The sequence below is a fragment of the Scyliorhinus torazame genome, chromosome 11 (genome assembly GCF_047496885.1).
Source record: "Scyliorhinus torazame isolate Kashiwa2021f chromosome 11, sScyTor2.1, whole genome shotgun sequence".
NCBI classification, from domain to species: domain Eukaryota; kingdom Metazoa; phylum Chordata; class Chondrichthyes; order Carcharhiniformes; family Scyliorhinidae; genus Scyliorhinus; species Scyliorhinus torazame.
This window is the reverse complement of record NC_092717.1, coordinates 78,966,711-78,992,986: the sequence shown is the minus strand read 5'-3', so window position 1 is coordinate 78,992,986 and position 26,276 is coordinate 78,966,711. Positions and strand designations below refer to the sequence as shown.

General features: G+C 43.2%; 1 protein-coding gene across 1 annotated transcript in view; it reads right to left on the bottom strand.

The window, feature by feature from the left end:
• csmd3b (CUB and Sushi multiple domains 3b) overlaps window positions 1-26,276 on the bottom strand; it is a 2,718,576-nt gene that overhangs the window by 1,983,157 nt on the left and 709,143 nt on the right. The window lies entirely within an intron of this gene.

Sequence of the window (26,276 nt, the reverse complement as noted above, 5' to 3'; positions counted from 1 at the left end):
AAAGTAGAAAATGTCACTTACATGCATTGCACAGAAAGCACCAAAGACCAGTTTTGCCTGCTGAAAAAATTTAAATTGCGGCCAGAGATTAATCATGTTGCACAGAGGTCAATTGCTTTAAAAGTAAAACTTGGAGATCAAAGGGAAATCAGGAGAAGAAATCTTAATGAAAAGGCAGGCTGGATTAAAGGGAGAAAACTGCTGAAGTCACTCAAAATCATCCAATTGAGCAAGCTTCATTTCCCAGCCAAGTCACTGGTGAGCTGTCATAACCATGATGATGCGCGACACACAGGTCGAGCTTACTCGATCTATTGCCATTTGAACCACTGAAGTAGCTTTAATGTAAAACATATTCTATTGTGTTCATCAAAAATGTTTCCTAACATCAGTTGTCTGATGTTTAACAAGTGCGCATTTAAACAGGATTAATGATTATGTCGACTAATAACTTTCCTTGGTAAAAGCACTTGGATCTCCTCTATCAGCATATCATTGCTCTTATGTTTTTTCGAGTGCTTTTGAAATATTGGGCAATCACGCAATCAGAACTGATCACAAAAGGAAAATTCATGTCATGGTCATTGTACAACCAAGTCACATCAGCCTCAATGAAATGTATGACTGCCTTTTATTAGCAGGGAAAGCTGCTGTTAGATTTATTCACTTCGACAATGCATGTTCAAATTGCATCCATTTGCTTTCATACTGCACAATTTTCAAGTACAATGATCATGAAGTGTCTATAAACAAGATTGTTTACCAAATGAAAGAAATGGATAATATGTTTCTCTTATAATTGAACATATTTTGATGCTACTGCCAGCATCATAATATGAATTTCTTGTGAGGGGTATAAATGTTTCCATTTTTCCTTTCCTTCATCAGTTTCAGTTTAAAAAAGTAATAGATAACAAAAATACTATATTCAGCAATTTAAATATATTCAAATATAATATAAACTCACTCGATCAGACTTAGTGCGAGGATTTATATATTTATGCAAGTGCTTTATTAAACATTGGGTATCTTTGAAAAAGTTTTGTAATTTTGTCAAACATTAGAACTCAATATGTGATCATCCAGAAAATTAGTCTATTTAATTTTTCCTCTCATTCTGTTTCAATTGAATAAAATAGTGCAATTTAAATTTCTTTGCTTGTTTCCCAACAGGGCAAAAGTGTTTATTAATTTTTTTCTCCACAATGCTGTGACTGGCAGCTCTTGTTGCAAAACCCCAGATAAAATTTCAATTTTAGAAATTGCCCACAAAGATAGTGTAAGAATATATCAAATACTTAAAATTTGATGAATTTATGATCAAAATCCCTAAAATGTCATCAGTACATAACTTGTCATTTAAAGATATAAGAATGTCCGAGGAATCTACTATTGGGAAATAATTCATTCATCTGAATAGCTATAGCATACTGTAGATGGACGAAAGTTATCGATAATCATTCATCAGATCAACATCTATTGTGTTGATAATCTCTGCCCAGTATATTTCTCACTTCAGCAGCCCAAAAAGGATACGTGTGTATGTTTAGTAACAGGGCAAAATAACTGAATTTTATATGAAGGAAAACAGATTCTTGAAGGTAGAAAAACAATTGATTCCCAATTCATTGCAGCACGCACTCAAGTGGAGTATAAATAACACAATTTATCTCTTTCTTATTTTCCAATGTTTAGCTACAGAAAATGGTCTTTGCTTCTCTGCTACTTCCTCTCAGCTTATGACTTGAATTACAAACATAATTTGCGATAAGGCAGGCAGCAATAAAAAATATATTATGGTACAAATATTGCTTATTTCTATGTAATAATACTTAGCACAAATACTGCACCCTTAAGGGTAATTTAGAAAAGCAGTACGGCAGCTCTTGTGTGCATGTGTTGTAGTCATTAAAAATGAAATGGAAAAAAAGCTATCCACCGCAAATTTGATGCTTGCTGATCCATTTTGCATTGCTCAGATTTAAAATGAAAAAGAAAATGTACCGCTCTTCTAGCTACATCTCATATTCTTTAATTCGTCGCCAGGATTCTCTGTTGAGATTCCGTCCCACTACTACTGCTAGCGAGGACGGAGTATTTGGTGTCCTGGGACCAGAGACTCCACCCACTTTTTCTTACACCTCTTGGACTTGAACTCTTGCTTTGTCTGAATAGTTCTAGACCATAGAACATTACAGCGCAGTACAGGCCCTTCGGCCCTCGATGTTGCGCCGACCTGTGAAACCACTCTAAAGCCCATCTACACTATTCCCTTATCGTCCATATGTCTATCCAATGACCATTTGAATGCCCTTAGTGTTGGCGAGTCCACTACTGTTGCAGGCAGGGCATTCCACGCCCTCACTACTCACTGAGTAAAGAACCTACCTCTGACATTTGTCTTATATCTATCTCCCCTCAATTTAAAGCTATGTCCCCTCGTGCTAGACATCACCATCCGAGGAAAAAGGCTCTCACTGTCCACCCTATCCAATCCTCTGATCATCTTATGTGCCTCAATTAAGTCACCTCTTAACCTTCTTCTCTCTAACGAAAACAGCCTCAAGTCCGTCAGCCTTTCCTCATAAGATCTTCCCTCCATACCAGACAACATTCTGGTAAATCTCCTTTGCACCCTTTCCAATGCTTCCACATCCTTCCTATAATGCGGCGACCAGAATTGCACGCAATACTCCAAATGCAGCCGCACCAGAGATTTGTACAGCTGCAACATGACCTCATGGCTCCGAAACTCAATCCCTCTACCAATAAAAGCTAACACACTGTACGCCTTCTTAACAACCCTCTCAACCTGGGTGGCAACTTTCAGTGATCTATGTACATGGACACCAAGATCTCTCTGCTCATCCACACTGCCAAGAGTCTTACCATTAGCCCAGTACTCTGTCTTCCTGTTATTCCTTCCAAAATGAATCACCACACACTTTTCTGCATTAAACTCCATTTGCCACCTCTCAGCCCAGCGCTGCAGCTTATCTATGTCACTCTGTAACTTGAAACATCTTTCCGCACTGTCCACAACTCCACCGTTTTTAGTGTCATCTGCAAATTTACTCATCCATCCTTCTACGCCCTCCTCCAGGTCATTTATAAAAATGACAAACAGCAGTGGCCCCAAAACAGATCCTTGTGGTACACCACTAGTAATTGGACTCCAGTCTGAACATTTCCCATCAACCACCACCCTTTGTCTTCTTCCAGCTAGCCAATTTCTGATCCAAACTGCTAAATCACCCTGAATCCCAGGCCTCCGTATTTTCTGCAGTAGCCTACTGTGGGGAACCTTATCAAACGCTTTACTGAAATCCAGATACACCACATCAACTGCTTTACCCTCATCCACCTGTTTGGTCACCTTCTCAAAGAACTCAATAAGGTTTGTGATGCACGACCTACCCGTCACAAAACCTTGTTGACTATCTCTAATCAAATTAGTCCTTTCTAGATGATTATACATCCTATCTCTTATAAATCTTTCCAAGATTTTGCCCACAACAGAAGTAAGGCTCACTGATCTATAGTTACCTGGGTTGTCTCTACTCCCCTTCTTGAACAAGTGGACAACATTTGCTATCCTCCAGTCTGCTGGCACTGTTCCTGTAGACAAAGATGACTTAAAGATCAAAGCCAAAGGCTCAGCAATCTCCTCGCTAGCTTCCCAGAGAATCCTAGGATAAATCCCATCCAGCCCAGGGGACTTATCTATTTTCACACTTTCCAGAATTGCTCACCTTATGAACCTCAAGCCCTTCTCGTCTAGTAGCCTGAATCTCAGTATTCTCCTCGACAACATTGTCTTTTTCCTGTGTGAATACTGATGAAAAATATTCATTTAGCACCTCTCCTATCTCCTCAGACTCCAAGCACAACTTCCCACTACTGTCCTTGACTGGCCCTACTCTTACCCTAGTCATTCATTTATTCCTGAAATACTTATGAGGTTGTTTGTGTTCCTTGTTTATAACTCTGCGTTCATCTGTTTCCTTGATGGCCACAATTTTATGCACACCGCATCCTCCCCTCACACCCCCCCTCCCCGCACCCCCCACCGCCACCACCACCACCATCATCACCACCACCAGCAGCACTACATGAGGGGGTGGATTAACAGGGCCAGGGAATACAAAATTAAATGCCAGGGTGAGGATGGCATCACGTTTGTAGCCCGACGGCTATCACTGTTCTGACTGGTGACTAGACAAACGGTGTACCTCCTTTATGTGCCCCCGTGCCCATAAAAGGCTCAACCACTCCCACCTCCAATTCTTACCACAGTTTTGTATTTAATTCGCTACTGCCCTATCCATTCTCCTTACTGTTCCACCCCCCACCCCCCCCCCCCCACCCCCATGCCAGGCTTGCGAGCCTGACCCCAGTGTTTTCTTCTCTGCTTCGCTTTGCACCCAGTTCATCGATGATCACCTTTGAAGACTGGATGCAATCCCAGCTGTGACCACCGCACCTGGTGGTGGTGCAATGACCAATGAGCTGCCAGTCATTGGCCGGCAGCTTTGAAAGATGGGGCTACTGCCCACAGATGAACGTTGAAGGCCCAGCTCAAGCCAGTTAATGGCCTAACTATCATCTGAGCATAATATTCAGCACCACACATCACTACCTCACAGACTGTGGGTGATATGGCATCCACATATTCCACTGCCGCTCAAGGTGCAGTTGAACATCCTTGACTTCCAGCGTGTTTAACCCATGGTGATGTGCCAGTTACATTCAGCACTCATCACACCAGCAACAAAAGCATCACAATCTGCAAAAGCATTTCTACAACATTTGGATCAATGTCGGGCAACAGTTCCCGCAGCGACTTCTTGCTTCAAACTGGACTCATACGTCCCCCTAAACCCAATGTTCCAGGACCCAAGCAAAATTGTCCTTCTTTCCAGCGACAGAAAAAGGAAACAGCCCCCAGGCATTTGCAGCCACATGAACAGCAAATACAACCTGGAGCTGTGAAGTGCTCTCACAAATAACAATGCCAATTTCTTATTAGTAATACACTTCAGCTGGGTAGCCAGAGGCTACACACAGCCAAAGGGAGTTAAAGTTACCTTTAGCATATAACCACAAGCAGGGCTAACTGTTTGGTAGGACAAAAAAGTTGCCCCTGTTATGGATATGTGCATAATATTGGAGGATGGCCTGTAAGCCCCATTGATGCCGAGCCCACACCCTAGCCAGGGGCGACCTCCAATAAGGCATCCATTCCCCTCCCAGGCTTGTGCTCCCCCACCCAGAGGGGTCCCCTATCCAGGTGTCTCCCCCTCCACCACCACCCCCCATTTCTGAGCACTGGACAACAGCTCCAATGCCCCTGAGCTTCATGCCGGGGATTGGAAATAGCTACTCACCACCTCAGCAACCATTGCGCTAGCATCCTGTTTTTAAATAGGAGTGCTAAATGGCGCCCGCATGGCCTCTCGCTGGGGAGTCGGGTAGTTCCCAGGAGACCGTTGAGATTGCTCTTAATTGGGGTCATGCTACATTTGGGCGGGATCTGGAACTCACCAATGGGAGTAGGATAGTTAGATCATGAACCGATTCGAGCCCGGCACGGATCCCGATTTCGGATTCTCCTGCGATTTAACCGACACGCCCGGATCTACGCCAGGCACAACACAGCCGTTAAATCTCGCCCTTTCTTTTATCTGCATGTCTGTAATCATGTGTCCTCACATACACTTGCCTTTCCAGCCTTATTTAAGGTATTTTTACTTTCTGTTGTTGCTTTGATTTTGTTTGTCTTTCTGATTTTACCTTTCATTTTATGCATTTTTATCTTTCGTGGGGACAATCAGAAAATAAATACAATATAATGGAATGTGTGGAATATGCTCCCAAAGAAAACTGAAAGAAAGAAATGTTCATGGATGGGTTTGGCCCATTTTTTGTCATCATGACATAAAAGGTCAGTGTGCTTTGTATTCACACCACATGAAATTATTCATGATTTCAACAAATGAAAAAATCTATCATTCATTTCAATAAACAGTGAGTGCATTTTATTATTTTTTTCTTTCAATACATACCCACTTTTGAGGCAAACCTGGTGCTTATTTACATAGATATTTGAGCCTTTAAATTGATCCACGGGGTACTCTCGAGCCTAATGTATTAATATCTGAAGGTATTCTCCACTGTTGTCACAGAGCAATTAACCTATTTATTCATTCCAAGACTTTGATATCTTGTTATCATGAAATATATGGCTACAAGAGCAGGCCCAAGGCTCGGAATTCTGCAGAAAGGAACTCACCTCCGGATTCCTGAAAGCCTGTTCATCATCAGGAGTGTGATGGAATACTTTCCACTTACCTGGATGAGCCCAGCTGCAACAACACTCAAGTTCGACACCACCCAGGACAAAGCAGCCCATTTGATTGGCATCAATCCACTACCTTCAAACATCCATTCTGTCCACCACTGATGCACAATAACAGTAGTGCGTACCATCTACAAGATGTATTGCAGCAAATCACCAAGACTCCTTCGACAGCACTCTCCCAACCTGTGACCTCTACCACCAAGAAGGACGAGGGCAACAGATTCATGGGAACACCACGATATGCAAGATCCCCTCCAAGCCAAATGCCATCCTTGCTTGGAACTATATTGCTGTTTCTTCATTATCACTGGGTCAAAATCCTGGAACTCACCGATCCACCAACACTGCAGGTGTACCTCGACTGCAAGCAGTTCAAGGTGGCGGTTCCGAAGGGCATATTGTGATTGTTGATAAATGAGGACTAGCCAACAATGCCCACATCCCATGAAAGAATTTTTTTTAAAAAATCAGTTCAAAAACAATCAGAGACCAAATGCAAAGTCATGTCAAATCTATTTAAATCGCAACTTTCATTCAACTTGTACCATGATACTTTTGCTATCAAGTTTATCAAGAGGGCTGGTTTAGCTCAGCAGGCTAGACAGCTGGTTTGTGATGCAGAATAAGGCCAACATCGTGGGTTCAATTCCCGTACCACCTTACCCGAACAAGTGGCAGAATGTGGAGACTATGGGCTTATCACAGTAACTTCATACTTGTGGCAATTAAAGGTTATTATTATTAAATGCACCAACACATTACCCGAGCTGTAATCCAGTTCAGTTGTTCTGGAAGTATTTTGATTTTATCCAAATTATGTTGTTGCAGTTTCTATTTGTCCATTTAATATGAACCTCTATTGTATTTCAAATATAACTTTACAATACTGAAGGTCAAGTAATCCTGTTGTATTGTTCAGCCTTTTGTTCCACTTGTTATGAATAATTTAATGGAGTTGTAAGACATAATTGCACAGCAATAGATTAAGGTATTAAAAATGTCAATGGCCATGATGTTTGTGTTATCGTAATTGAGCAGAATTCTCCCATCTGGGGCTAAGTCTGTAGCAAGGATGAGGATGTGGAGTATTTCCCATTCCACCATATCTTCCTGTTTCATCATCGTTAATTATGCATCCGGGGGTTTAGCGGCATATTCCATGGTAGGGGTGGCTTCACTGCACACGTCCCACCATCATATCTGGATGCCATATTGAAAAGGCGCCTGACATCACTGACCTGCCATTGAAGCACTGTTGCTTCACAACACCAGAGACCCAGGTTCAATTCCCGGCTTGGGTCACTGTCTGTGTGGATTCTGCATGTTCTCCCAGTGTCTGCGTGGGTTTCCTCCGGGTGCTCCGGTTTCCTCCCACAGTTCAAAGATGTGCAGGTTAGGTGGATTGGCTTTGCTAAATTGCCCTTAGTATCCAAACAAAAGGTTGGGTGGGCTTACATGTATGGGGAGGAGGCTTGGGCTTAAGTGGGGTGCTCTATCCAAGGGCCGGTGCAGACACGATGGGCCGAATTGCCTCCTTCTGCACTACAAATTTGATGATCCTATGATTCATTCCCTATGTCAGTTTGCATTTATATTGCACAATTACCTGCATAAAATGTAACAAGGCACTTCACAAATGCCTTATTAAATAAAGAACAGTGAACCACATAAGGAGATATTGGGCACGATCTAACGAAAATGTTTCTAAGTATCATTTGTGGTGGGTTTGGCTGGGACTTTCTCACTGGCTCTGCCGGCGAGTTCCCCACCACTATCTAACCACACTTAATCACTTTTTTGGGCCCAGGGCAGTTTCCCACTGGTTTATCCCACACTTTGAATTTTTTTCATTGCTGAGGAGCTAAACTCACTGGCCAGACCAGCTCCTCAGAAATGGACCACAATTTTGAAAGGATGCCCTGATCTGTAAATGAACTTGTCCCATGGGCAATGTCACCCCCCACACATATGGGCAGTACACCAAGCTATGGGGTTGCAGAGAGTCCCCCTTTTTCAGCTCTTACCATGCCCCCTTTCAACCATTGTCCCCTTCCAGGATCCCCGCCCTTCACCACCTCGACCTTCCAGACACACCTTCATACCTGCCTTGCACCCCTGTTCCCAACCCTTAATACTCTTCGCCCCCCCTCCACACTCCTGTCATAGGCAGGGCCCCCCTCAGGCCTTGCCCCTTTGCAGTGCCACTCTGGCACCTGGGAAACTTGGAACTGCCACCATGGGAATGCTCCTTCTGACTTTTTGGTAGTGCCTGAGTGGCAGTGCCAAGGGGCCAGCTGGGCAGTGGCAAGGTGCCTGCGTTCCAGAGAGGGGGCCAGGGGCCACCTCGCACTATTACTGGCCCAGGAGACCCCTTGGGTGCCATTCCGCCTGGTTCACATTTGTGTGGACCAGTACTGAATGGCGCCCGGATGGGGACACCCTGGGGAGGTCGTTAGATAGCGGAAGGCTGTTATATAGTGGGTCCTTCCCGGTAGCGATGTGGAGATTGGCCTTAATTGATTATTGGTTTCTCGCCACGCCCGGAATGGATCAGAATCATGCCAACAGGAGTGGGCCGGTTAAATCAGAAACCGATCGGCGTCTTGCGTGGCTCCCAATTTGGCCTCTCTCGCGATTTAACCGCCACGCCACGGGCATAACCCGGCCGTTAAATGACGCTGATGAGATCAAATGGCCAAAAGTTTGGTTAATGTTTTAAGAAATGTCTCAAAGGAGGATATTGAGCTTGGGAGACAGAGGTGTGTGGAGGGAATTCCATAATTTGGCGTCTCTGCAACTGAGGTTATGACTACCAGGGGTGAAGCAATTATAATAGCAATAATATTTATAATTTCACTCTTTACATCTAGGAGTGTTAAAGTTAGATGTTCCTCCAACACCTTTGTCCTCTTCACTGTTTGACTGGATTTTGTACAAGTGAAGTTTATTAATTTTTTAACCTTAATCTTGTTACTAATGGGTCAGCAGAGCACATTCCTCATAATAAATCATAAATTGTGGTAAATTGCATACTGAAGAATTTATGGGGTAGGAACAAACATCTTGGAGAATGAAAAAATACAACACGCAGGCCAAACAGAACTAGTCCAGTTTTATTTACAACTGAAATTAAATAGAATGATGGGCAATAAAAAAATTGACATTAAACATCAAACTTGAACAAGAAAAAAAGCTTACAAACGAAAGGCAGGTCATAATTCTTGCTGCACCTTTCATTGCAATGGGCTAAAAACATTTGGAAGTAAAGTGGATATAAATCTGATCAATTTTGCAGTGAGATTGCCGATGCCCAATCTGTGCAGGCATTAGTCACAGTGCTAACATGGGGTCCATTTTGTAGGCATTATGTCCTGAATAAAAATAGTAATTATTTGGCCTGTACAGAGGCCAAATAAAACCTGTTAAACTGTCCTTTGATTAAATTAGTCAGTAATGAGTCAGGCATGTGTTGAACCTGCCCTGCTCAGGAGTACTCAACAGCCCCCATGGCTGACAAAAAAGGTATGTCACAGAAATAACTTCCTTTGGAACCAGGAGAAATAGGAGTACTCCCCAGAATTCACAAGTGGAACAATCACCCCCGCCACGCAATCTCTGCACCACCAATATTCTCTTCCATTGATATCAATAGATACATTCTTCTCTGGGCCTGGAAGCTGGTCTGGTTGCCTGCTGTAGCACTGGCCTAGAGTAGGCCAGCTCTCCCTTGCCAGTTCTTTCTGCTGGCATACCACTCGACCTATGTAATGCGCACCCATCCTGAAAATACACCAGACTTTACTCCAGCTCCATCAGAAAGCCACCTTGCATTCTCTACAGTCAAAATTTGCATGGACAGGAAACGTTTACATTTGTGTATATGTGTGTGTGTGTTTTTGAATGTGTGTCTGTGCATGTGAGTGTGTGGACATGTGTGTGTATGTGCTTGTGTGTGTATGCATGCGTGTGCGTGTGTGTGAGAGAGAGAATGAAAGGAGAGTTCTTAGCACATCCCTTTTGTGTGTTTTGTATTTGGCTCTATAAACTTTACATGTGCATTAAACTAAGGAGACAGATGGAGAGAGAGGGAGATAGAAGGAAGGGAGCAGAGTCAGAGAGAGAGGGAAAGTGAAATATTGGCACACAACTTCCTGGTTCCCCAGTGTCACATTTAGCGGCCGCTGCTGGGGAATCCACGCAAGGAAGTTCCCATGTAAGACTTTACATGACAATTGCCCACAAGTACGAACATCCTATTCATGTATTTGTCAAGATGCCCCTTAAATGTCACTATCGTCCCTGCTTCCACCACCTCCTCCGGTAGCGAGTTCCAGGCACCCACTACCCTCTGCGTAAAACACTTGCCTCGTACATCTACTCTAAACCTTGCCCCTCTCACCTTAAACCTATGCCCCCTAGTAATTGACCCATCTACCCTGGGGAAAAGCCTCTGACTATCCACTCTGTCTATGCCCCTCATAATTTTGTATACCTCTATCAGGTCTCCCCTCAACCTCCTTCGTTCCAGTGAGAACAAACCGAGTTTATTCAACCGCTCCTCATAGCTAATGCCCTCCATACCAGGCAACATTCTGATAAATCTCTTCTGCACCCTCTCTAAAGCCTCCACATCCTTCTGGTAGTGTGGCGACCAGAATTGAACACTATACTCCAAGTGTGGCCTAACTAAGGTTCTATACAGCTGCAACATGACTTGCCAATTCTTATACTCAATGCCTCGGCCAATGAAGGCAAGCGTGCCGTATGCCTTCTTGACTACCTTCTCCACCTGTGTTGCCCCTTTCAGTGACCTGTGGACCTGTACTCCTAGATCTCCTTGACTTTCAATACTCTTGAGGGTTCTACCATTCACCGTATATTCCCTACCTGCATTAGACCTTCCAAAATGCATTACCTCGCATTACCACTGCCAGTGGTCTGACCCTCAGCCCCCCCGGTTCAACCTGACCCTTTGCTAAAAAAAGGGGCTGTTTCTGACCTCCCTGTGCTCCAGTTACTCAACGCCAATGCAGCCGGGGACCCGCTTCACTGCTCCCGTCTCACCCAGCCTGAATGAGGAAGGTTGGGCATGACAGGGACTTAGGAATCCCAGCGAAGGTAAGTCAGTTGAGAGTGGAAATCCATCGGAGATTCCCAGTCTGAGGAAGTTACAGACCATTGGCATGGAGAGGAGAGATGAGAGATACAAAATGAGTGTGGATTTCTTAATTTAATGTTAGCACAATGGTTAGCACTGTTGCCTCACAGGGTCCCAGGTTCGATTCCCGGCTTGGGTCACTGTCTGTGCAGAGTCTGCACGTTCTCCGTGTCTGCGTGGGTTTCCTCGGGTGCTCCGGTTTCCTCCCACAAGTGCCGAAAGACGTGCTGTTAGGTAATTTGGGCAATCTGAATTCTACAAGTGTACCCGAATAGGCACCGGAGTGTGGTAACTAGGGGGTTTTCACAGTAGCTTCATTGCAGTGTTAATGTAAGCCTACTTGTGACACTAACAAAGATAATTATTACCGTTATTATTATCACTTCAATTGTGGAAATAAATGATGAGGTTAAAAACCTGTGTTTTGTTGACACATCCAATGTTAAGCTTGTGCCTGTGAGATGGAAATGGATTTTTTTCTTCACTGCTTGAACAGTAATCTGGCAAAGTGGATCATCCGCCAATTATAGCACTTACTCGATTTTATTCTATTCATTTCAGGGTGGCAATCTATTCCACCTGATCATCGCCCAACCAGTGAAGCTGAAATTGAATCCTAGAGATTTTAATTTATTATAATATAATTTATAATATTTATAACTGTAAGATGATATATTGTAACTATATGATATATTATAATTATTATAATTAATAATATAGATTATAATATTATAACTTATAATATTATAGGGAAGAGAAAGAAATGGAGAATTAAACAAATGGAGAGAAAGGCTGCCCAGACAATTTTGCACCTCATGTGTTTTGATTTTTAAAAATAGGCAAAGGCTGGAATTCACTGGCCATGATGATTCAGTGTTCCCACCAGCAGGGCATCCTCGCCCATCGGTTTCTTGGCAGCGTGGGATGACTTCAATGGGAATTCCCATTGACAAGCGGCAGGAGTGGAGAATCCCACTGCCACGGACTGGCGCACCATTGAGAAACAGAAGGCTGGGGGACCGGAGAATCCAGCACACGTTTTATATTGAAGGCAAACAAAGCCTGCCTGAGAGTCAAAAGGAAAGGAGAATAATGGAAAAAGCGAGAGGTTGCTGGCAGCTGGAGAAAGGTAGATGATTGAGAATGAAGGGTTGAGAATGAAGGGGACATCAGGCTTCTCGGTGCTCATCCTGTGGGTGAGGCAACTAGGGAATGGGAGGCTGAGGATGAGCAACTGTGGATCATGGGAAAGGAGAGGATGGAGAAGCGGAGTGTGAATGTCAAGGATGTAGCAGTCATGCTCGGGGTGATAGGGAGTTTCTCTCCAAGTCACTCACCATCCTGACTTGGAAATATATCACTGTTCATTCACAATTGCTGGGTCAAAACCTTGGAACTCCCTCCTTAACGCTATTGTGGGTGTACCTACATAACATGAATTGCAGTGGTTCAACAAAGTGGCTCACCACCACCTTCTCAAGGGCAATTAAGGATGGGCAATGAATTCTGGCCTAGCCAATGACACCCACAACCCGTAAATTAATTTAGGTGGGAGGCATAAGATACATGAGGTCCAGATGAAGGGGAAGCATGAGGTATTGATGGAGGAAATGAAATGGGAACCACTGAGTATCACGTTTTCCCGGTAACCACCCAGACCACCACCACCTCCACTTCCTGCCTCCCCATCCCAAATTTAGCCTGTACATTTTGCTGGCTGCTTTCCTGACCACACCACACCATACCACCTGAAAGGAAAGGAGCAAAGGAAAGGACAGAGTGAGAGACAGTAAAATGAGTACTGAACCCAAGTATATAATTATTTCTTGTGCAATAATCAGATTATTGAAAATAAATGTTTTCATCATTCCCAAATCATTGTTAGTCTGAACCTTTGAAGTAGATGAAGCTGCAATGTGTCCAATACCATTTCACATTTTTAAATAGTTGTGTGTGTGTCAAAACAAAGCTTATATAAAAAGCTCACTATTATTAAAACTAGCATGCACTAATTTAGTAGACCTCCTACAACCAACGTGACTCAGGATTAGTTCTGATATTGAAGTTAGCTTTCCTCCTACACATCAGGAGAGTTGGAGGTTGATATTGACAGAAATGATAGGTTTTAAAGAGAATTACCCCCAACAAAAGGCTTTAAAATGCCAACAATTTCACCGTGTATCATCTAATTTACTTGAACAGATTTTTGAAATAAAACAAATCACTTTAATTACTTAAAGGTTCCCTGCAACGAATAGGAAATAATTATATCAAAGAGGTGCCACAGTGTGGGGACTCTTTGAAAAAAATGTTGCATTTAAAAAATATCAGCTTTAATGTTTATGGCATGGGTATAGTAGAGAACAGTATTGGAGAGGGATTGGGAGGGGGTGGGGAGCGCAGTGGACAGTGGAGGCATAAATACCTAGGATATGAGGAGATCCTGCTCAATTTAATGACAGGTCCTCATTGTTATTTTTTTATTTCATTTTGCACCCTGCAGCCAACCAGATTGATAGGCTGACCAGCCGCTGGGCAGGAAAGCTAATATGAGACGTCAATAGCTGGGGGCCATTGGGACTGTTCCAGGCAATTTGAAAGATTGGTGGGTGGTGTTTTTAGCTGCTGTTGAGTAAAGAGTCAAGAGATCTGCTCCTTTTCCCAAACACCTTTATTTTTCTCAGAATACACTCAGCGAAACTCGATCATCACATCACATGCCTCAAAGACCACCTGTAGCCTCTTTACATATCACTGCCAATTATTGGATCAATGAGACATCCAATTGGAATGTTTCTTAACCCATTCCTTAACAGTCTCCCCTTAGCATAGATTATCATAGAATTTACAGGGCAGAAGGAGGCCATTCGGCCCATCGAGTTGGCACCGGCTCTTGGAAAGAGCACCCTACCCAAGGTCAACACCGCCACCCTGTCCCCATAACCCCACCCAACACTAAGGGTAATTTTGGACACTAAGGGCAATTTATCATGGTCAATCCACCTAACCTGCACATCTTTGGACTGTGGGAGGAAACCGGAGCACCCGGAGGAAACCCACGCACACACGGGGAGGATGTGCAGACTCCGCACAGACAGTGACCCAAGCCGGAATCGAACCTGGGACCCTGGAGCTGCTGTGAAGCAATTGTGCTATCCACAAGGCTACCGTGCTGCCCTTCCTTGGAGAAAAAAATAATTTGGTGAAAACTAAATTTCAAGAAACTCAAAAACACACGCAATTTACCCCCCTCTTTGAAAAGGAAAAAAAAGCCACAGAAACAGGCACCCTTCATTAACAATATCCAAATGTTTCTGTGAACTAGCCCCTCGTTTCGTTGAACAGTCAGACAATTGATAGCTACTGTTGACCCATTTAATTTTTGCTATCTCCCCTCTGTCCAACATCTGCTTCAACCTTGCGATGTCTATCCTCAGCCTTTTTTCATTGCCACTTTTTGTAGAGTGCACATTTTCCCACAGGGACTTATTGTCAATGTGACACTCAATGGGTATGTTACCCAAATCCCCTAATCCTAAAATTTCTGTCAATATCGAAGATATATAAAATGCCATATCTACCGCCTCGACAAGGCTTAACGTCTCAGCAGCCAAAGTGCATTTGACCACTCTCCTTATTTTCTTTGTTTCCCACACAAGTGGGCAACATTTACCATTGTTCCCAAAAGGGAAATTATAAAACCTCCTGCGCTTGAAACCCCATCACATAAATTTGTATAAGACGCATCACTATAAACTATGAGTTTCATTTGCCTATGGTCATCAAAAACCGGGATCTCAAGACACACTCCTACATTTTTAGTTTGACCAATGCTTTATTTGCCCTCATTATGTCTTCCACTTTAGGATCATTCAGTTTTGTACTCAACTCTAAGACATCAGAACTAACGTCCGGTCTAGTCTGTCTACCTAACCAATTCAGTTGCCCAATTAAAGTTCGCAGTTGCTCTTTTTCCATCTTTGAAACCACTGCGTCTTTTTGTGAACCCGACGACAACTAATTGCGATTGGGCTGATGCTCTCCAAATAAGATTGTAACGTAAATTTGCCCCCAACTTAGTCTGTCCGATTTCCAGTCCAATATATTTAAATGCACCGGAAGCCCGACTTTTAACCTGCATACTTTCCTCAACCCAGAGGTTACAATAGCTTCAAAATCACTAGTCCCACTCTACAAAAAAAACATCGACATGCATCATAAAGATGCCAGAAAGATTTCCTTTATAGTGCCAGTAAAACATTGCTGGATCTGCTTTCAACTGGCAACAGCCTAACTTTAACAAAGCTGACCATACCGACAAATACCAGACTCTAGACGCATCATTTAATCCATATACACATTTGTTCAACTTCCAGAGTACCCCTTCTGTGCTAGCTGCCTCTTTAGGAGGATGGAGAAAAATGTCTCTCTGAAGCTGTTGCCCCTGCAAAAAGGCAGTTTTTATATCTATAGATTTGCATTCCCATGCCTTTGTGGCTAATGGAGTCAAGAAGATCTTTAAAATAATCTTTCCTGCTGTAGGTAAATCTACCCTTAAATCATGATCTTCTAAGTTTTCTTCAAATCTCCTTGCCACAAACTTGGCCTTTGCCTTATAAGTTCCATCCGGAAGAACCTTTTCCGTGCAAATCCATCTGCGGGATAGAGCTCTTTGTCCCCTCTCCGGTACTTCCGTGTATACCCCAAATTCACTCCAACTATGCAGTTCTTGCTATTTGGAATCTTTGATAACTTTTTCATCTAATTTATTGGAGGCCACCAAAACCTCACGCGCATATGGGCTTCTATTGCTCGTAGCATTCATAGTCTTACCCATGTTCCGAGACCTTGACAAACTACGTCCCCTATCCCGCCTGGTATCTCGTTCTGTACTGCTACTGAATGATCTTTCCCTTCTGCTGTGGGGTGTCCTTTCAATAGTTCTTGACCTTTTCCTGTGAGCCTGTTCATTATCCAATGTACTATCTGAACCGGCACTGCGTTTCTGTGCCCTCCATTTTTGAACTTTGTGTTCCCAATCCATTGTCTTGACACCCTCCCCTGTATGCTGTACATTCAACCAGTGTTTATACTTTCCAGTGGCCTTCCCTGCTCTATTAATAACAGTTGCATCCTTCCATTGACTAGACCCATCAGACAGGTACGTAACTTTTGTACCAACTTTTGGAAGTTGTCCTTTCGGAAAAATGGCCTGTTCTAATTCATCAGAAGTATTGTGTTCCTTGACAGAAACCCTGTCTATATCAGTAAACTGGTCCTCATAGTTCTGTAACACATGCGTACCAGATGACCCTGGTTCTTCAACATGTCTGTCTGCTCTGTCTCAACTTGAAAATTTGTAATCTGTACCCATTATCCGTGATGAATGTACCCTAACAGTCTGATTGCCATGTTGCAAAATAATTGTTTGCCATCTATGCCTATGATCTTCCCTGGGCCTTTCCATTCATTAAAATTGTCTCGCTTATGGTATACTATGTCTCCTTGCTGAAAAACGGTATTTGATGGCCGTACATTATGCCTGAAAGCTCTGCGAAATCTTTCAGAGACTTTTGCTTCCAAAAAAGCTTTTCTACTGCTATATAATGCATTTAAATGCTCAGCAAAGGCAAAGTTAATTGTAGTCCCTTCCCAAGCTGGAGGCTGGTCATCCAAAATGGATGGCATTTTAGGATTTCTACCAAGCACTAATTGATAGGGACTATAGCCCCCAAACATCTGCAACGGATTATTTGCATGTACCACCCATGCTAAGGCTGAATTAACTTGCAATTTGGTCTATCTGCCAAAATTGTCTGGAGCATGTCATCTATTACTGCATTTCTTTCACACACACCATTACTAACTGGGCAAAATGGACTTTCCACAGCCGTATTCGTAACTGTGATATCCATGTTTTCACACATATCCCTGAACTCACCATGAGCACATTCTCCTCAGTTGTCTGTAAGGAATTGTGCCGGTGGGCCCATTCCTATCCCTATCAATTTTCCACGATCTGATCCAGGATTACTCTCTTTTCTTTACTTCGTACAATGGTTGCTTGACTAAATCTGGTTGTTAAATCTACAAAATAAATATACTGTTAGCTTTATCCCAGATCTTAAGGTCCATGGCCACAATGTCGTTAAAATCCCTGGCCAAAGGTTACTATCGGTCGTGATGGTGTCCTTCTGTACTTCCTACAAACCTCACAGTGATCACTAACTTGTTCTATCAGCTTAGTATAGTCTTCATCCCTTACCCTTGCATCCTTTAATTAATTTTTCAGCCTCCAAGGAGATGGATGTGCAAATTGCCTATGCAGTTTTAATACAACAAACTTTTTATCAGCTCAAGTCTCATTTCCAGCTGCCAATAACACATCCTGAACAACTGTACCTGAAATATTATTTGTAATACAATGATGTCCCGACTGTGTAAATTGGAAGTCCACAGTCTTTCCAAAAACTGTTGCCGTATCCTGTTTCATATCCAGTCTCATGTGCGCTTTCTTCATCGACGGTCTGCTCAGAAGCAAAGGTATCTCACTTGATACAACATCCTTGCTAATGAAATGATTCACTCCGGCAATATTGCAAGGGATCTCCACTCTTTTCAGCGACTTCAGAGTATTATCATCCCCAAACCTGAAACTTGTGGAACTTTCAAATTCCTTAACCGTGTTATGATTTTCAGCGATCAAAGAGTCCAGGTAACATTTTAACCAGTCAATTCCACCCACAGTAGATGTGCAGCCACTGTCCAATACAGCACAATTGAAGAATTCTGCAACCAACACCCTCATTACCGGAGTAAAACTGCTTGTTAAGAAGACAATGCCTTCTTTCTGGTCACTGTCTTTTTCCTCTTCTGACTCTTCCATGTCATGTGTAGCTTCAAACACTATTATAACGTGTGGGACAGTTGAACACAATGGTATTTAGAGTCAAACCGAAAATATCGATTTACCATGCCCCTGCATTTATGGGTTCATTTTCCTATTTCCATTCTCCATGTCCCTCCTTCTATTATAAGTTTTAAATGAGTTTCTGTCCTCATAATTTCCGGGTCCCGATCTCCTTCCATATTCTCGTCACCTGTTCCTAGCTGTACGATCTCGCCATCCAGTCAGTAGTGTATCTTCCATAGTCTGCTTTATTGCTGACTGACCCATTTGTGACATGAGAGCCATAGGAATTGAATGTTTCCCCAGGAACTTCTTCAAGGCCTCTATCATCTGGTCGAATAAGGTATCATTATCCGCAAACTTAACTCCTGTCAAAACAAGGAGCCTATCCATATTGGACACTCTAGCACAGTCTAGTAACTTAAATGGCAATAGATTGTGGAATTTCCAGGCGGTGTTTGTGCAGCCTTCTGTACAGTCTGCTAAATTCCATTATGTAGGCCTCAATAGAGATATCCTCTGTTTTCCAGAATCTATCAAATTCTGACCATACTTCATATGCACTTAACAAGTCATCCTTTTGATGAATCTTATACATAAAACGTAATAAAGTCTGCAGACCTTCTGACTCTAACTCTTCCAATTCCAGTTCTGAAAACACTTTGCTTCGGATTTTACTCTCATAAAGTAGAGAAAGAGCCAATGCCATACCTTGTTTCCTCTTTCCCAGGGCAGTTACCTTAGTCCACATAACAACTTCATTTCTCCATTGGTCGTATGATCCCCTTTCAGAAAATAGCGGGGGATAGCCATGTCTGGCCATCTTTATCCTAGGTTCAGCCATATTTTCTTTTTTTTGTCCTTCTCACTCACTCCTTGGTTGATGTTTTTTTTCCTGGAAAAGTATGTTTCAACCCTTTACATTTACACAGCAACCATTCTCTGCTACTACTGTTAGCCTCTAGCTGCTGTTGAGTAAAGAGTCAAGAGATCTGCTCCTTTTCCCAAACACCTTTATTTTTCTCAGAACACACTCAGGACCAAACTCCATCATCACATCACATGCCCCAAAGGCCACCTGTAGCCTCTTTACATATCAGTGCCAATTATTGGATCAATGAGACATCTAATTGGAATGTTTCTTAACCGATTCCTTAATTGGTGGAATTGGAGCTGAGCAAACTTGACAGGAGAGGGGGAAAAATTGAGGTGGTGTGGGTGACGGGTAGTTCATGTGGCAGGGGTTTGAAGCAACGTCCAACCCTGGTAGCGAGGACAGACCATGTGCAGTTGGCAGAGATTTGCTGGTGGGGGCCTGGGTTAGAGGGAGGAGGTGGGGGAAGCACCCTTCTCCTCTAGGCTTGCAAGGAGTGCTCTATAATTAACCCGCTGGAGCTGGCACCTCTTGTCTCCATTTAACCAGCGGTTTCTCAAGGTTTTGAAAGCTCAACAGGCAACTGTCAAATTTAAACATGGGAATATAATTTAAAGGAAATGAAGCACCTCCCTGCAACAGGACATGGGCATGGCATGCTGCTGTTTAAAATTGCAGAGAGTGTTAGGATGTGTTTCACAGCTTTTAATTTTTATCCCCCTTCCTAAACCCTCTCCCGCCCATCACGGGTGGGTGATAGGGGTTGTTGTTATTAACCATTGTATGATCACACAATTCAAACATTGCTTTGCTGCATTAGAATATGGAATTAAATGACAGGTCAAGGATCACATTTTAAAAAAAATCTAATATCTAAAAGTTATATTGAAGGCACCATGCCCAATTAGATAGTTCAATTTCCATAGTGGCTCAAACATTAAGTGGCCAAATCCCACGGGAATTTAATGCCACTTCCATCATTGAACACTTCTTGTTCATTTCTTGAAAGAGTTTCGGAAAAATTAAGCACCAGTTCAGCGTGCACCCATAATGGCTCAAACATTAAGTGACCAAATCCCTCGAGAATTTAATGCCACTTCCATCATTGAACACTTACTGTTCATCTCTTCAAAGAGTTTCAGTGAGAAGCAACAAAAATTAAGCACCAGTTCAGCGTGCAAGGGTATATACAAATGCAGAGAGGATCAATTTTTTAATGACAATGTTCCAAAACTGTTTTTCAATGAGCCCATGAAATGGATTGTGTTTCCTATCCTAAATCAATTGCTCTTGTACATTCTTATCTCCTGTAAGCTCATGCTGCAATTAATGGCTGAGAACATAAAGAGTAAATGGATACCTTTAGTATTAGGACTGGTGTGTCACTTATCTTTATGATTTTGATATTAAAAAATGTGCATCATGCATAATTGGAATAGAAATATGAACATATGCACGAGCTTAGAGCAGCAAAACGTGTCATTAAACGATGCAAATCAAAAAAGTTCCAGTTTAACCCTTAAACCCCTGAGTTGGCTGATCTCAGCTAGGGCAGTAAAGTATCAACACAACTAATTTTAATATCGTTGGCTGAGGAAAAGTGAAATAGTCAAGTTTTCTATTCATGGTCATTATCTCGTAAATTATATTTTAAAGTCATGTATGGATCGATTGAAGTATGATATCTCTCCACTTTCCAAGCATAGGCAGTAGAATGAGCAGACATGGATTGTTTTCAGGGTAATTCCATTGTAAATCCGCAATCAGTAATAAGGAGGCCTTTAAGAATGCCTGCTGTTTTTTTCTCATTCCTTCATTTCCACGGAGAAGCATATGGCCTCGAGCAACATTTATGTTGTGTTTAACAAGGAGACCTTTTAATTTAAAAAAACTGCACGGACATTACAAATGGTTGAGCTATGGGCATGAATTTTGCAGTCAGGAGTAATGATTGGCACCACACAAACTTCTGACGAGTCACATCATAAGAAGGTGCAGCAGGAGACTGGTTGCACTGAGGCTGAGTCCTTAAATCCAGGGATCTGGTGAGTGAGGGAATTGGTGCACTGAGGGAGGAGGTGATGGTCTGACCTTTTATGAAATAGGAGTGGTCAAAGAGAGGGAGCCAGAGACAGCAAGGCTTGAGAGCTGAAGCCTGGAGGCATTCAGTGGGCAGCACAGTGGCAAGCATTGCTGCCTCACAGCTCCAGGGCACCAGGTTCAATTCTGACCTTGGGTTACTGTCTGTGTGGAGTTTGCACTTTTCCTCCTTGTCTGCATGGGTTTCCTCCGGGTGCTCCAGTTTCCTCCCACTATGTAAAGAAGTGCAGGTTAGGTGGATTGGCCATGCTAAATTGCCCTTAGTGTCCAAAAGGTTAGGTGGGGTTACCGGGTTACGGGGATAGGGTGGAGTTGTCGGCTTAAGTAGCGTGCCCTTTGCAAGGGCCGGTGCAGACTCAATGGGCCGAATGTCCTCCTTCTGCACTGTAAATTCTATGATTCTTTGAGTAGGTATATAGGAAGGCAATTGGTGAGTTTAACTGGGGCAATAGTTTAAATTGGTACGGGTTGCTATAAGTATTAAATTAAATTTACAGCATGACTAGTTAAATAGTAATGAATAATAATTGAGTTATATTCTCAACTTAAAATGTAATTAGATCTGTTAAGCCAAAATACAGATGTGGATATTGGTAGATATATGTATTTAGATTTCCAAATGGTGCTGTATCAAAGGTTACTGTACAAGAGCTCATGCAATAGGGGTAATATATTTTCATTGAAGACTGGCAAACTAGCTGATAAATAATTTTTTAGGTTGGCAAACTAAACAGTGGAGTGCCATAGGAATCAGTGCTGGGATCTCAACTATTTACTATCCATATGAATGATTTGAATGGAAGGACTGACTACTGTAACCAAATTTGCCGATGATGTAAAGATAGGTAGGAAAGCAAGTTATGAGGATGCAGATGCAAAGAGATATAAATAGGTTAAGATAGTGGGCCAAAAATTGATAAATGGAGTATAATGTGGGAAAATATGAGCTTGTCCAAATTGGCAGGAAGAATAGAAAAGCAGAATATTATTTAAATGGAGAGAGACTGCAGAAACTTGAACTAAAGAGGGATCTACATATCCTCGTACTTCAACCACAAAAGGTTAGCATGAAGGTACAGCAAACAATTAGGAATCCAAACATTTTGTTGGCCTTTATTACAACAGATATGGAACATAAAAGTGGGGTCTCGCTACAGCTTTACAGGTAAGTCTGCACCTGGGGTACATTGTAAAGTGTTGGTCTCCTTACTTCAGGATGTATATATTTATATTGTAAGCAGTTCAGATAAGGTTTACTCGACTGATTCCTGGGATAAAGGGGTTGTCTTAGTAGAAAAGGTTGGGCAGCTTGAGTTCATACTCATTGGAGTTTAGAAGAATGAGAGGTGATAGTATTGAAAGATATGATACTCCGGCTTAACAGAAAATTTGCTTCATGGAGGTTTCGTCTCATGGGGGAACCTAAAACTAGGGGGCACGGTTTAAAAATAAGCAATCTCCCATTTAAGGCGGAGGTGAGGAATTTCTTCTCTCAGAGGATCATTCGTCTTTGGAATTCTCTTCCATAGAAATAAGTTAGACAGGTTTTTTTAGTGACAAGGGAGTCCAGGGTTATTTTGGGACATGCAAAAAGTGGAGTTTTGGCTCCAATCAGATCAGCCCTGGTCTTATTGAGCAGGCTCAGTTAATCAAGAGGCCTTCACCCAATTTTATCTCACCCTAATAACAAACACTTATTTCTTTTCACGGCGTATGTTTATCTAGCTTCCCGCAAATGTATCTATTCTGTTCATCTCAACTATGCCTTGTGGTACGGAGTTTCACATTGTAATCACACTCTACATAAATACTAGGTTGGATTTATATCTTCTCTTCTTCGGCAATCACTCGCTACCAAGTATGATTGTACATCTAAGATACTCCGTGTAATTGGTCATGGGTTCTATGGGTCCTTGCATGACTAATGAGTCCTATCCTCGAGCAGAATCTCTAGCTGCACATTTGGCAGGTGTTTCTGAGGGTTGGGATTGGTCCGAGAAATTGAGACCGAAGATATTCATTTCTCTGGCTCCTTTTCCAGACCTCCTCTTGCCATTTTTGGTTCGGTTGGTGCAGCAGTTCGATGCACTTAGGAGCATGCAGGTGGTGGCAAGCGTCATAGATAGCAGCTATATAAATGTGGTCACACCCAAGGTGCAGGCAGAGAAATGGGTGACCACCAGAAAGGGCAGGCAGTCAGTGCAGGAATCCCCTGTGGTTGTCCCCCTTTCAAAAAGGTATACCCCTTTGGATACTGTCAGGGGGGATAGCCTATCAGGGGAAAACAGCAGCAGCCAGAGCAGTGGCACCACGGCTGGCTCTGATGTTCAGAAGGGAGGGTCAAAACGCAGAAGAGCAATAGTCATAGGGGACTCTATAGTCAGGGGCTCAGGTAGGCACATCTGTGGACGTGAAAGAGACTCCAGGATGGTATGTTGCCTCCCTGGTGCCAGGGTCCAGGATGTCTCCGAACAGGTAGCGGGCATCCTGAAGGGGGAGGGCAAACAGGCAGAGGTCGTTGTACATATTGGTACTAATGACATAGGCAGGAAGGGGCATGAGGTCCTGCAGCAGGAGTTCAGGGAGCTAGGCAGAAAGTTAAAAGACAGGAGCTCTCGGGTTGTAATCTCGGGATTACTCCCTGTGCCACGTGCCAGTGAGGCTAGAAACAGGAAGATAGAGCAGCTAAACACGTGGCTAAACAGCTGGTGTAGGAGGGAGGGTTTCCATTACTGGACAACTGGGAGCTCTTCCGGGGCAGGTGTGACCTGTATAAGAAGGACGGGTTGCATCTAAACTGGAGAGGCATAAATATCCTGGCCGTGAGGTTTGCTCGTATTTAAACTATGGCAGGGGGGTGGGCACGGGAGCAATAGGTCAGAAGGTGAAAGCATTGAGGGAGAACTAGGGAATAGTGCCAGTATGGCTCTGAGGCAGAGCAGACAGGGAGAAGTTGCTGAACACAGCGGGTCTGGTGGCCTGAAATGCATATGTTTTAATGCAAGAACTATTACGGGTAAGGCAGATGAACTTAGAGCTTGGATTAGTACTTGGAACTATGATGTTGTTGCCATCACAGAGACCTGGTTGAGGGAAGGACAGGATTGGCAGCTAAACGGTCCAGGATTTAGATGTTACAGGCGGGATAGAGGGGGATGTAAAAGGGGTGGCGGAGTTGCGTTTCTGGTTAGGGAGAATATCACAGCTGTACTACGGGAGGACACCTCAGAGGGCAGTGAGGCTATATGGGTAGGGATCAGGAATAAGAAGGGTGCAGTCAAAATGTTGGGGGTTTACTACAGGCCTCCCAACAGCCAGCGGGAGATAGAGGAGCAGATAGGTAGACAGATTTTGGAAAAGAGTAAAAGCAACAGGGCTGTGGTGATGGGAAACTTCAACTTCCCCAATATTGACTGGGACTCACTTAGTGCCAGGGGCTTAGATGGGGCAGAGAAGGATAAATACGGCAAATTTCGGGAACCTTGGATAACAAGAGATATTGTAGGCCTTGTCAAAAAGAAAAAGGAGGCATTTGTCAGGGCTAGAAGGCTGGGAACAGACGAAGACTGTGTGGAATATAAGGAAAGTAGGAAGGAACTTAAGCAAGGAGTCAGGAGGGGTAAAAGGGGTCACGAAAAGCCATTGGCAAATCGGGTTAAGGAAAATCCGAAGGATTTTTACACGTACATAAGAAGCAAGAGGGTAGCCAGGGAAAGGGTTAGCCCACTGAAGGATAGGCAAGGGAATCTATGTGTGGAGCCAGAGGAAATGGGCGAGGTACTAAATGAATACATTGCATCAGTATTCACCAAAGAGAAGGAATTGGTGGATGTTGAGTCTGGAGAAGGGTGTGTAGATAGCCTGGGTCACATTGAGATCCAAAAAGATGAGGTGTTGGGCGTCTTGAAAAATATTAAGGTAGATAAGTCACCAGGGCCTAATGGGACCTACCCCAGAATACTGAAGGAGGCTAGAGAGGAAATTGCTGAAGCCTTGACAAATGTCTTCAGGTGATGTCCCGGAGGACTGGAGAATAGCCAATATTGTTCCTTTGTTTAAGAAGGGTAGCAAGGATAATCCAGGGAACTACAGGCCGGTGAGCCTTACGTCAGTGGTAGGGAAATTACTGGAGAGAATTCTTCGAGACAGGATCTACTCCCATTTGGAAGCAAATGGACGTATTAGTGAGAGGCAGCATGGTTTTGTGAAGGGGAGGTCGTGTCTCACTGACTTGATAGAGTTTTTTGAAGAGGTCACAAAGATGATTGATGCAGGTAGGGCAGTGGATGTTGTCTATATGGAATTCAGTAAGGCCTTTGACACGGTCCCTCATGGTAGACTGGTACAAAAGGTTAAGTCACACGGGATCAGGGGTGAGCTGGCAAGGTGGATACAGAACTGGCTAAGTCATAGAAGGCAGAGAGTAGCAATGGAAGGATGCTTTTCTAATTGGAGGGCTGTGACTAGTGGTGTTCCGCAGGGATCAGTGCTGGGACCTTTGCTGTTCATAGTATAGATAAATGATTTGTAGGAAAATGTAACTGGTCTGATTAGTAAGTTTGCAGACAACACAAAGGTTGGTGTAATTGCGGATAGCGATGAGGACTGTCAGAGGATACAGCAGGATTTAGATCATTTAGAGACTTGGCCGGAGAGATGGCAGATGGAGTTTAATCCGGACAAATGGGAGGTAATGCATTTTGGAAGGTCTAATGGAAGTAGGGAATATACAGTGAATGGTAGAACCCTCAAGAGTATTCAAAGTCAGAGAGATATAGGTGTACAGGTCCACAGGTCACTGAAAGGGGCAACACAGGTGGAGAAGGTAGGCAAGAAGGCATATGGCATGCTTGCCTTCATTGGCCGGGGCATT